This window comes from Centrocercus urophasianus, unplaced genomic scaffold (assembly GCF_019232065.1).
Source record: "Centrocercus urophasianus isolate 14NV4802_14NV808 unplaced genomic scaffold, USGS_Curo_1.0 seq_10, whole genome shotgun sequence".
In the NCBI taxonomy this organism is placed as follows: domain Eukaryota; kingdom Metazoa; phylum Chordata; class Aves; order Galliformes; family Phasianidae; genus Centrocercus; species Centrocercus urophasianus.
The window spans coordinates 84,999,569-85,012,147 of NW_024884142.1; the positions used below are offsets into that span (position 1 = coordinate 84,999,569).

Genomic DNA, 12,579 nt, shown 5'->3' on the forward strand with positions numbered 1-12,579 from the left:
ACTTAATACAAAAGCCATAGCAAGAGTTTTGTTGTTTTCTGTTCTTTAAGGAGATTTCTTGCATGAATTTTCTCTGCAAGAATCTGGGGCACAAGCAGCATGAGCAGCAGGGAATATTCCCTTGTCCTTGGCCACATTGCTTACACGGGTAGGTAAGACAGATAGTGATAGGACAAGAGTTAATAGCTTTAAACTAGAAGAGGGGGGTATTTAGATGAGATATTAGGAAGAAACTTTTTTAATTAGGGGGCAGTGAGGCCCCGGCACAGCTGCCCAGAGGAGCTCCATCCCTGGAGGTGCTCAAAGCCAGGTTGGATGGGGCCCTTGGCAGCCTGAGCTGGTGGGGGCAGCCCTCCTCACAGCTGGGGGTTGGAACTGTGTGGCCTTCGAGGTCTCTTCCAAACCATAATGCAAGTCTATGACCAGCCAAGCTGTAGTGCAATCCTGATGCAGGGGGGCAGGAAGTCCAGGGAGTGATGCCAGGCTGCCTTGGAGAGCAGTGGGGTGTCAGACCACCCGCTTACATGCTTGCTTTAAAAAGGAGGCAAGACTTCATCCATGAAGCCAAATTTCTTTCTGGGATTTTTTTCTGTTTATTTATTTATTGTGTTTAGAGGTGATGCAGAGAAGGTACAGCCTGGCAGAGGGGTAGATACAAAGAATTCAGTAGCTCACCAGAGAAATCTGTTACAGGTCTGGAATTTTTCTCTTATGACCCAAAGGAATTAATCACCTCTTCTCACATAAACAAGCCTTATGCTTGCCTAGGTAATAAAATAATTACAACCACAATTCGCATACACATTACCATCTGCCTTTTTCTGTTCCAACAGCAGTTCTTCCTCAGGCTGAAGCTAAAAGGGAAAAAAATTATTAGCAGAGAACAAAAACATATCAGTAAAGAGTAATGTGTGTTTCCTTATTAGAGAGCCCAGGCCCTCTCCTTCCTCCTTATTCCAGTATGTACAGAACTATAAAACACAGAAATGTTCACAGGATATTAAGTATTAAAGCACTGATGTCAGCAAGCCAACAAAAATGCAAAGAACAATATACAGAAGTGTTACTGGGGCTACCATGGTAAAGTATTCCTTTTACAATGAATTTTAGAGCTAACCCAAAAATCTGTAGCTATGGTAAACACATAAATTGCCAGATTAACTACATCACATTAATCCTACACATTCTGCTCCATAAGATACAATCTTCTCAGCACTATCAGAGGAAAATGCAGAAATGCATCTGAGCCCTGTCACATTTACATTAAGCACCAACACCCTTCATGTTGGTAGTCTTCTTCATCACTTTGGTAATAACTTAAATATTGCCTAATGTTCACTATACCCAGCCAGGCATGAAGTCAAGAAGTCAGTTATTCAGTTATAGGTAATACGTAAACAGTTCTGTTTTGTTTTATCAGTAGCTTCCAATTTCCAAAATTTTTGTGGATTAATTTTCCAGCTACACTTTCTCCTACACCTAGGCAAAAATCAAAACGCCTTTTGCTTTTGACACCAACAATTTGTTTACTACTAGTTAAAACTTTGCTCAATATCACTGATGCTGCACTGACATTAACAGACGGATCAGCAGTCATTGCCACTAATGAATCTATGCATGTTCGTGGATGTTTGTCCATGAGTACCCGTGAGACAGAGACAGAAAATGTATGCGCAGTCTTCTCAGAGCAAACAAAGTGGGAATCCTGGCTTTTGCAATCCCTCCAGTGTGTGCACTGCACAAGGACTGACCTGTGGGCGAATTCATGTAGAAACAGCACATTCCTCATTCTTTCCTAGAAAACTCCTGCCAAAAACCTAAGTAAATGGTGCAGAACAAGTTTTTTTCAATTGGGCCCAAAGGAGTCACAAGTAAGAAACAGAGAGACAAAGGAAGGTAGAAAGCATCTATATACTGTATTTTCAAAAGTGCATTTATAAAAAATAAAAAAGGAAGGAGGGAGGGAATAGAGGGGTTTACAGTTTGGTCATTTTATCCCTTGAGTGCCATTAAATGTTCCAGGCTGCATGTATCTGGAATTGTGCCAGGTGTTTCATGTCTGCTCCACGGTGTTGCTGAGCATTCCTGCTAATGGCCAGATCCTCTCCGACCAAAACCTGCTGACTCTTCCAGGTAAGAAATAACATTCAAGAAGGTGTTAGGTGATATGAGCTGAGCAGCAGCACCACAGCACGAGATCAGTACAGAAAGGCTTCCCCTCTCTTCTCAGCGCTGATGCACTCAGTTAATGCTTTTTGGTCCTTAAGGTCATTAAGCGGCCTGTACCTTAGATGCAACAGTCTGGTTTCAGCCTTCTCAGGAGCAGTGCTCCTGCACAGCGAGGGGGAAGATAGCAAGATCAGGTCTTACTGTACCACACGCACATCTTCAGTATGATCTTCATTCCACGTGTGGGGCTCATATGGGCAGTGAGGAACACTACCATGGTTTGTTTGGGGTGCTTTACATATTAGACTTGGCATAGCATACATAAAAATTTCCTTTCCTTGAAAGTCTAATGGAAAAACATATTTAATAAAGCTACAGAAGGGAACATTAATCTGGAGCTAGAATACTTCTTAAATATAATTTTGTATTTGAACTTGGGCTTCTCTCTTGGATTTTGCTTAATGTAGAGGAACCATACTGCAGTCACACTGCAATGTATAGAAAATCCAGTTCTCTTATAGGGAAGAGTTAAGCAGAACAATTCCCAATCTGATCCCAGACACACTTCTGCTATGCACATTTCACATTTCAAAACATACAGTGACAGTCTCATTGCTTCACCTAAACATCTCAACACAGTTCACTGAGTATCCTCCCTCTGTACAAATTGCGCTATGCTTCCTGATGAGCCATCTTTACTCCATTGCTTTAACTCTCTTCCAGGGATTGCTCTCTTGTGTGCATCTCCTTGACTGGAATGGCTAAAGATTTAAATGTACCCGTAAAGGTCACTACTCTAACAAATGGTGCATGAGACTGACATTTTAGGAATATCAAGGCATGTAAAACTCCCACTATTCATTGTCAGTGTGTTGGACATGTTTTCCTAAGAAATAAGGAAAGTGCTTGCACTGAATTCTCCTCTCTAACCAAGATTTTGTCCGCAGAGGGAAAGAATTGGAGTCTTTGTTTTTAATAGCAAATACATACCGTGCTTTCAAATTGTTTTCCTTACTTGGCTATAAGCTTCACTGTTTAGATCGTTTCCTTTCTTTCCCTTTCCTCAGCAGGAGACAATGTGGTCCTCCTGGCCCCTAAGAAACTAAAGAACTTTTGTTTTTCTGTGTTTAGGATGAATATCCAGGACTTTGCAGCACTTGATCTTTTCCTATAAAACAACTCTGCATTTCAAATGTAACAACATGGGAAAAAAAATCATATACTGAATGGCAAAGAAACACCCAAGGAAGAAGGAAAGAGCATGATACATGTGCTATCCAAACATTCCCTCACCTCCTCCAGCCCCCTCAAAAGTAAACCGTGCACAAAACCCAAAGTTCGACATGAAGCATATGTGAAAACAATAACTTGCTCTGGAGAATCTATGCCTTTATGCTACCCTTTAAAATATTTCAGATAAATCAGTCAAACAAATAATGGAAATCTAAACAAAACCAGTTGGGCAGAGCCTAGAAGCCTAGTGTTCTTGGAAGTGCGGAAATAACATTACCTATCAGCCAGCAATTCTTCTAAAAACAAAGAGCAAAATCTAATTGGTTTTGGAAGAGGGGGTATCATTTACAGAATTTAGCAAATTTAGCTGTTTTTAAAATGCACTCCAGGCTGCTCTTTATTTTTAAGCACTGCTGCTGTTTCAATTAGGCACGCATTTAGCCAAAGGAATTGCCATACCAACATTCAAGCCAGAAAGAGAAGTAACATTTTAGTGGCTAATTACAGCCATGTCACACAGCCTGACAGCAGCATAGGTAGGTTTGTGATGCAGCTAAAGCAAAAGCTGGCTTTCCCCCCTGCCTCCAACCATCTCTATTCACAATGATGCCTATAATTATAATTATCCTGTAATGTTTGGTGATGCCACATAAATTAGCCCTTTAAGCAGCACATCTGTTGCTTCTCATTTTCCTCTAAAGACCTTGAGAGATAAGTTACATAGCATCCTTAGAAGCAATTACGTGTCTACAATCATCTTCTTTCTTTCCTTATGATACAAGATAGAAGGGGACAGACTTTTTAGCAGGGACTGCTATGACAGGACAAGGGGAAATGTGGTTTTTTTTTTTTTGTTTTTTGTTTTTTTAAATACTAAAAGGGAGATTTAGATTGGATGTAAGGAAGAAGTTTTTTTACAGTCAGGAGTGAGACACTGGCACAGGTTGCCCAGAGAGGTGGTGGGTGCGTGCCCCATCCCTAGAGACACTCAGAGTCAGGCTGGACAGAGCTCTGAGCACCTAATCTGATGTAGGTGTCCCTGTTCATTGCAGGAGAGTTGGACCAGATTAAGGGTCCCTTCCAACTCAAATGATACTATGATTTTCTATTTATATATAAAGTGAGAAATGCAAAAAATAAAATAAATACACACCAGGAATCTCCAGTACCATATGTGTAGTGGCTCCACAGGTACATGAGTGGCAGCAAGTGCAAGCAAACTAAACATAGAAATAATATGCTGGCAGAATTTCCCAACAAATTAAAAAGGCAAAGGCGGTCTTGTTGCTAAATCACAAAACCAGGAACCAAGGTTTTCTTCCAGAAAACTCTAGTATTTCTCTTCGATCATGAGCAAGTGTTTCAACATTTCAATTCCTTTAGTTTTCATGCAGATAAATTGCCTAGCTCATTTTAGCAGAGGTTGCCCTTGTCATCTTCCAACAGGGATTCTCCAAACATCTCTGAGTTGTCCTGGTAGCATTCTTTAAGCATACCCAAAGGTTCCAGTTGGAAGAGCAAATAATTAGTAATATTGGCTGGGCTATTTCACCACAAAATATCATTCCTTTTTGTGAGGATCTCTGTAGCTATGTGTGCTGCCTGATGGTCCCTTCATGATGCAAAACTTCAGAGGGAATTTTTTTCTACATTAAAACAGCAAGATGAGGCCAAACATGATACCCATTTGTTAAAGGCTGAGCTCTGCTGATGTAAATCTATGCAAAATACAATAAGAATAATATGTGGAAGCTCAAGAAATACAACAAAAAGAAAAAGATTCTTGTTCTAGCAAATGTGCATTAGCTAAAATTTACGTTTGAAATGCTGGTCTCCTGTGGACCCAGAATATATTTTCCGTATGTCTGTGTGTTGGGAGTTCCATAAAATGCTGAGCACGTACATTTAAAATAGCTCTGACAATGTATTAAAAAAACCTCTAAAATATTATGACATGGCCAATTTCCATGCTTTTTAAAATCAATGACATGACATGATATATTTTATGTGTGGAAATATACATCATAAATATTGGCCAATGTCATAATATTTTTAATGTTTTATATGTTGTCAGATCTGCTTTAAACACAGTACGTGTGCTGTACATTTACTGAAACATAATTCAGAGAGATGCAGGAAATCAAATGTATTCTTTTTCCATGTGGCTTTATTATATATTTTATGGATTTTGTTGCTCCGTACATGCCTTTTTTTTTTTTTTTTTTTTTTTTTTAAACCTTCTCTTTCTTTCCTTCTTTCTTGCCTAATTGTACGTTACCTTGCTTTCTTTATCTCACTTTCCCTTCCATACTTTCTTGCTTGCCTTTTCTTCCATTTCTCTTGAAAAAGACGAATGTTCTCTGGAGAGAAAAAAAAAAAAAAAAAAAAAAAAAAGATCAGATTCGGCAGATTCCTGCTGATCAATTTTCTTTTAGTTATGCCCCTGACCCAAGCAACTCTAACTTTTGGACAGACGTTAATTATGTCTAACCACTTGACTGACGCAAAGACTGAAACACCAGCCCCACCAAGATAAATAGGAAAATTATCATAGAGTTGAAAAGGCTTTACCTCTAGACTTCTTATTTATTGGACATGACCATGAATCTATGGCATCACATTTAAAAATGCTTAGCCATAACTAGAGGGAGCCCCAGCAGGTCACGCAGGTGACTATTACAAATTGATTTAAAGAAAAAGAATATTTGAATAACTAACGGTGTTCCTAGGGTGAAAGGGAGTGGTGCAGCAGTTGAGAAAAGAATATATACATATGTGAAATGCTGTTCCATGGTTTTTATTTTATTTTTTCAGGTTTTTCCCTTTCCTTTTTTTATTCTTCCTCCATTTTCCCTTCAGAAATGGAAGGGAAGCTTAATTAAAACAACTTGTTCAGCAAGCAGTAGAGCTAATGAAACCTTGTTTCCTGTGGGTTTTTGTCTTATAACCCCTGCTGTGATAACCTTAGCTCCATTCTCACATCCTCTATGGCTGCCCTTGCTACCATACCTTCAGTTCTCCAAAATAACCACTCAAATAATTCCCATATCCCTTCACTTCCTCACCCTACTCTTAAATCCACACTACACATGTGCTACCTGTGTCTCTAGTTCCTTCCTAAACCACTGATTTTGACAGAGGTTGTAGCAACTCCATTATCCTGGGGGCTGGCAAGCTGCCAGATTCCTCATGCATCTTTGAAAGTGGTTCTTAATCCTTACTTCAGTATCTTGCATCAATCTTGGATTCTGCAGTGACCCCTGGGTTCAGGAAATAAATATAATTATACGTAACTGAATTCTACAATGTTAGAAATGCACAAGAAACTTGAGAAACAACCAGCGTGAATGAAAATATAGGAAATATGTTCCAGAGTAGCACTCCATAAGGGTTCACGTCCATACTCAAACCTATTAAATATTTTAATGTGAAAAAATGTTGCAACTGCATTGGCACAGACAGCACAGCTTTTGAGCCAGACCTTGGGCCTGTTACATAAATTACTACTGGATTCCCTGACAGGGTGAGGAAACCTGGAATCCAGAGCCTGGGAATTCAGTAGGTGGGCACTGAGAACTAAATGAGCATATATTTCAAAAGAAAATTGTTTGTGTCTGCAGAAGCAATAATCCAAAGTTGAAAAGACTCTGTGCTGTGTGACTGAAAGCTGTTATGTATAGGAGACTCCTAAGAGCACAAGACATGGATCCACTCACATGTCCATGTGTCATGATGCAGCTGGAGCTGGCCCACGTTCTAGGATGGCTGGGTCAAACCTGACACTGGCCCAGCTGCCTGGAGAAGTTGCGGTGCCCCATCTCTGGAGGTGCTCCAGGCCAGGTTAGATGGGGCCATGGGCAGCCTGAGGTGTGGAGGGGAGGCAATCTTGCCCACAGTAGTGAGCTAGAACCAGATTATCCATATGGTCCTTTCCAACCTAAGCCATTCCATGATTCTATAATTTTTCTTCCTGTTCTGTTTCAAAAGTACATGCAATTATGCAGCTTTGATCCACACCTTCAGCGTGGCTTTTCCTTAAAAGTGACTGGTCACTGCATGCCTTCCAGCTCCAAGCAACTAGAATAAAGTGTGAGCCCAAGCATAGATGTTCAGCCCTTTCTGAAAATCCAGCCCTTTACAAGTGCTTTGAGTCAGTAATCCAAGAAAGGAAAGACACTGGCAGGCATTAGTCACTTCTGAAACATTCTGGATGAGAGTGAGGATGGCTGCTCAGAATCAGCCTGAATATCACTGTATTTTGCAAGACTATGCAGGCAGGCTCTGAAAACATTCAGAGCATATGTGAGCTGTACCTGAATTTGAAGGCAACCCAAATCCAGTAAATTTCAGCAATAAGCAGCCTGTGAGTGATGTAGATGGACAAGGGGCATAGAGGACAAGCTCATATTTCTCTGCGACACCCTAATAGCCATCCCGTATGATATGGTCTTCTCCAAGAATAACTGAGCTCCAAGCACCACTAAGCAAAAGGCCAATGCAAGTTGACTGCAGAGCATTATTGCTAAAATTAATCTCCACCTTAACCAATCTTATATACACAGGTCATTCAGTAGATACATGCTCAGGAGTAAAGCTCACGTCCTTCCTCATGAATATGAACTGCCTTAACAAAGCTGTCCCAGTGTACTGCAGCCCGTTTCCAGCATTTTTGCTCTAGCCAGTGAATCCCAGCATCAGCAGCACTTAGTGGCTAGCTCCTGGTTAACCAGTTACCTACTTTAAAAGAGGAGCCATTGTTAAGAAATACTGATTTCAAAAACAAAAAATGAAAAGCAAAAAGCTACCTGCTCTGACTAATGTGACAGAAGCTATAATGGTAGAATATAGGTCTTCACTGCTCAACTTCTTTTCATTAATCTACTTTTAATTCACTTTATGCTTTGAGTTACCTCTTCTTGAGCCAAAAGTTTGCCATGTAAAAGAGCATATTTATTCAGGCATTTTTCCTGTCATCTTTATATTTTCCATACATACTTTGTGTTGGTCAGTAATTCTGGAACTGCAAGAAAGAAAGAAAATGATGGGGATATATTTTATTCTGTGAGATAGGCATAGAAGGAAATGAAGAGGATAGGAAAGAAGTAGTTCTAAATATTTAAGAACTACTAATACTAATACAATGTTGTCTAAATATTTAAGTGCCAACCTAACTGCAACTCTCTGATGCACAGGAGATGCAAAAAAAAAAAAAAAAAAAAAAAATCAGAAACAACAGCTTTTCTTAAAATTGAAAAGTAACATAAAGAAAAATTAGTGACATCAACTAACAGCATGAATGAATCCTGCAAATATTAGTGGGATCTCTTACAGTGCTTATCACTGAACAGTAAGCTATCCAAGGCAAGTTTCCAGGAAAAAAAATAAAAGCAAAATGCAAAACCACCTCCCCCCTCCCCCCCGCAAGAGAAATTTTATTGGGAATGTTGCTAGGGAGCTATTCGTTTTTCTTCAGGGAAAAGCAAGATTTTCTTGATGTCACTAAGAGATGATCCTTGCCTCTAAATTTCTGTATCCCATAGATTAGCTGAAGGAACTCAGATTTAATACATACATCATTTTTTCAGAAGTAGCACTCTAACTACAAATGATCCCCTTACACCCAGGTAAAGCGTTTCATTGTTTTTTCACGAAGAAATCCACAGTCAGGTAACAATGAACAATAGTACAACAGTTATTTAAAAAGATAAGGTCTCCCAGTAGAGCAGCGTGCTGTGCTATAGGAAGAGACAACACAAAGAGAGATCATCAATTTATGCACTTAGAAGTGGCAGTGAAAGTGCCTCCATCATGTCAGCCATTTCAGTTGGCTGGTAAGAGAGCCTCAGAGGGGTGTCTTGCTCCTGCTCTGCACAGAATAAACACACTGACCGAACAGAGAGCAAAGCAGAGGAAACCACAGAGCTTGGGTAATTGCACTTCATAAGAGAGGAATAGCAAGTGATCTGGGTACACAGCTCAGAGATCAGATTCCTCCATGGTCTCCCCAGGTACTCTGAGACAGCAGGAACAATTGCAGCTGCAGCCAGAGGGAGAGTGCAAGGAAAGGGGCAAGAGAGGGACTGCCAAAAATAACCTTCCACAAGCTGCAGAACCAGTGATTGCAAAAACAGAGCCAGAGCACTACACACAAGGCCACATGTCTGAAGCTCAAACAGAGCAGTGAGTGACTTCAGACTGCAGAGCTTTTTGTGGAGGGGGAGAAACCCCACTACATCTCAGTTCTGGTATAACCATACTTCCACTTGCCACATCTTATATCCTGCTGTAATTGTGTCCCAGAGAGCCATGCCCATGCTGCTTATGTACTTTCCAGCCTGCCCATATGCTTCTTAAGTGGTGAGCTCATCTAAATCATCCCTCTCATTTCCCTCCTACAGAAACTATTCATGGCCTGTCTATTTCTATTCTGACCAGATCGCTGATGGTCCACAGGACTCCGTGGAGCCAACCCTACCGAGATAATTGTCAGATTTGGAATCACTTAAGAAAAGCTCTTCCCAAAAATATTTATTTGCTTAAAAGAGTCCAAGAGATTCTCAAATACTTGTGAACAGCAGGTGATTGTTTTCGTCAACATGTGCCCTCTGTCTTATGACATCCTTTATATAACTGTAGGGACCAGGTACAATGACCTCTCCAAGACCGTGTTAGGTTCAGTCCATATCAGGCTGACAAAAGCTGACAAGCAGATATGAGGGTGAACTCAACATGTCGTGTACAAGTTCATTCATGAGCAGAAATGCCACACACAGCTGGGAAATAAATACCCATAGCTCCTTGTAGCCAAATTTCCAAGTGCTTCATTTCCACTGCAGACTCTAGATTTTTAAAAATATTTCTTAGGCCTCTAAATAATGGGCTGTATTTTACATGACTTCAACCCAAGCAGTTGAGCTCACTTGACAACAAAGCCACTCATTTAAATATCTGTAGAGGTACAAGGTCCTTTTGAAAAGTCACAGCTGAAATATATCAGTTCAGAACACATGAATGTGGGGTGTGAAAAGAGCAAAAGAGGCTCAAGCACTTCAAATGAGACATGCTAAGATATCTCCAGAACAGCTATCTATCCCTGAGATTCAAAACAGCATTTATGTCTGCACTAAAAAAAAAAAAAAATTCTGGTACAGAACATCAAAATTCTGTCTGGAAGTGGCAGGGTTAAACTGAATTAACTGACACTGTCAAAATGTTGACAGCAGCATGAATTTTTATGAAGAGGGTTAGAACAGAAAGTCATTATCCCATTCAAACTATAATGTCTACAAAAGCTTGTGTTGTGCTTGAGCTACATTGGTAAAAAATATTTTCAGAAGCAGGACTGCATGTAGCAGATTTAAATGCAGCAAAACCTTTCTTGTATGGACTTAATTTTGAGAGATTATGCCTGCCTTCAGATGCCTCATATAGCACCAAGCTGGAATAGAAGGATGTCCTTTCTTTGTGGAACAAAAGAAAAAGAGTCATTGTACTACTTGTGGGTGGGGGATTAAATAGCCAAGATAACTAGTTATTTTCTTCAAAATGGAGTAGTAGGTGGATTTTGAAAGATGTCTGTTCTACAAGAGTGAAACACATTGTTTGGAGTGACCAAACGGGACGTAGCTATGAACAATGGAACAGAAACACGGGAAGGAAAAAATCAAGATAACTCTCAGGAAAAACTTCCTAATGGTGTGATATACAGCCTAATATTGTGGAATAATCTTCTAAAAGAAGAGGTGGAAGCCCAGCTGAATGAGTAATTTTAAAATTAGACCGTAGGAAACAATTCAACTTTGGCAAAGGGAATGGACAAGATGACCTCATCAGCCTTTTCCATCTCAGATTTCTATGGTTCTGAGGAAAGAGAACAATAAAAGCCACTGCATAGAATCAATCCCAGAGAGAGTTGCAATGGGATAAACGGGATCAGCTATTAAAGATGGAGATTGCGAGAGAGAATGTGAATGAGGATAAGAGGATGTGAGGAAAGATGAAGTCATTGATATGCTTAGAACGCAGACTTGGAGGCAGCAATAGGTAAAGTCCTGGGCAAGGAATATAAAAATCAGAACAGACCAGCTTCAAAAAGATAAAAGAGCAGAATATGAAGTCAGGAGGCTAGGCAATTTTGCACAAAATACCTTTTGATTTAGCAGGTGTACGCAGCTCATGCTCAGTAAGAGCCATCAAGTGTCAGGGCAAAGCCATTTTTAGTACTGTAAGACCATGTGAGAATTCAAGGATGATGTTCACGTATTCAGAAATAAAGCAATATGGGTGCTATTCTTTTGCTTCAAAACCATGCACATTTGCTGGACTGGTCACTATTCAAAACAACAACGGAAGTCTCCACTCATTATGCCTGAGGGCTCAGAATGCAAGGATTTGTTTCTGACCCACTGCTGACATGGAATGTTTTCTCAGCCAGTACCCAGCAGTTAAGCACATAAGATTTTCCTTTTGCTCATACCATAAATGAACCTAGTATTTACTGGAGAATAAAGTTCAGAACTCAGCTTCAACCAGTACAGATAATTAAAAAACTATCCTTTGAGGAAGAAAGAATAGCAGAACATTACCTTCATAACTGGTAAGACTATTAAAACTGTAGTTGTGGAACCATAATGCATTCAGGCCATTTTGGGAAGGATTGGGGATGAACTGCCCCCTCATTTTTGCAAGTGGATTCATTTGTTTATAATTAATATACTCCTTTTTCAGGGAGATCAAAAAAAGAGTATTTATAATTTTTGGTGCATGGCAGGACATAAAGTGTTAGTTGTGCTTATTGACTGGATATCTGTACCTTTTTAAGTAGCAGCATAGCAAGATGCATACTGCAAATTGCATGAAAATTCCAAAATCTGTTGTTGCTTTCATGAACACATACTGACCTCTGGAGCACTTACAGAAAACAGGTATTGTGAGCCACATGAAGATGTCACACAAAGGGGAATAATAAATACATAGATCAATTTCTCCAACCAGTTAAGACATTAGAAATAAAAATGGGTACTGGCTTAAAAATATTTACAGTTCGCTTAATAACTTAGAAACCACACTGAAAAATTATGAATTCCTATAGTACTAGAAAGTGATTTTGTCATAGCTGCTGAGATATTTCTTACCAGTTGAAGAAGTCATTGTTCACTGTATCAAACAGAGTCATTT

At 39.8% G+C, this 12,579-nt stretch overlaps 1 long non-coding RNA gene across 2 annotated transcripts in view; it reads right to left on the minus strand.

The window, feature by feature from the left end:
- The window catches only part of LOC122157878, a 102,652-nt gene that overhangs the window by 17,049 nt on the left and 73,024 nt on the right, over positions 1–12,579 (minus strand). For both annotated transcript variants that reach the window (XR_006168051.1, XR_006168068.1), the window contains exons 2-4: positions 8,313–8,422; positions 5,681–5,762; positions 809–854 (exon numbers count right to left, since the gene is read on the minus strand). This is a non-coding gene — a long non-coding RNA (uncharacterized LOC122157878). The remainder of the gene's footprint in view (positions 1–808; positions 855–5,680; positions 5,763–8,312; positions 8,423–12,579) is intronic.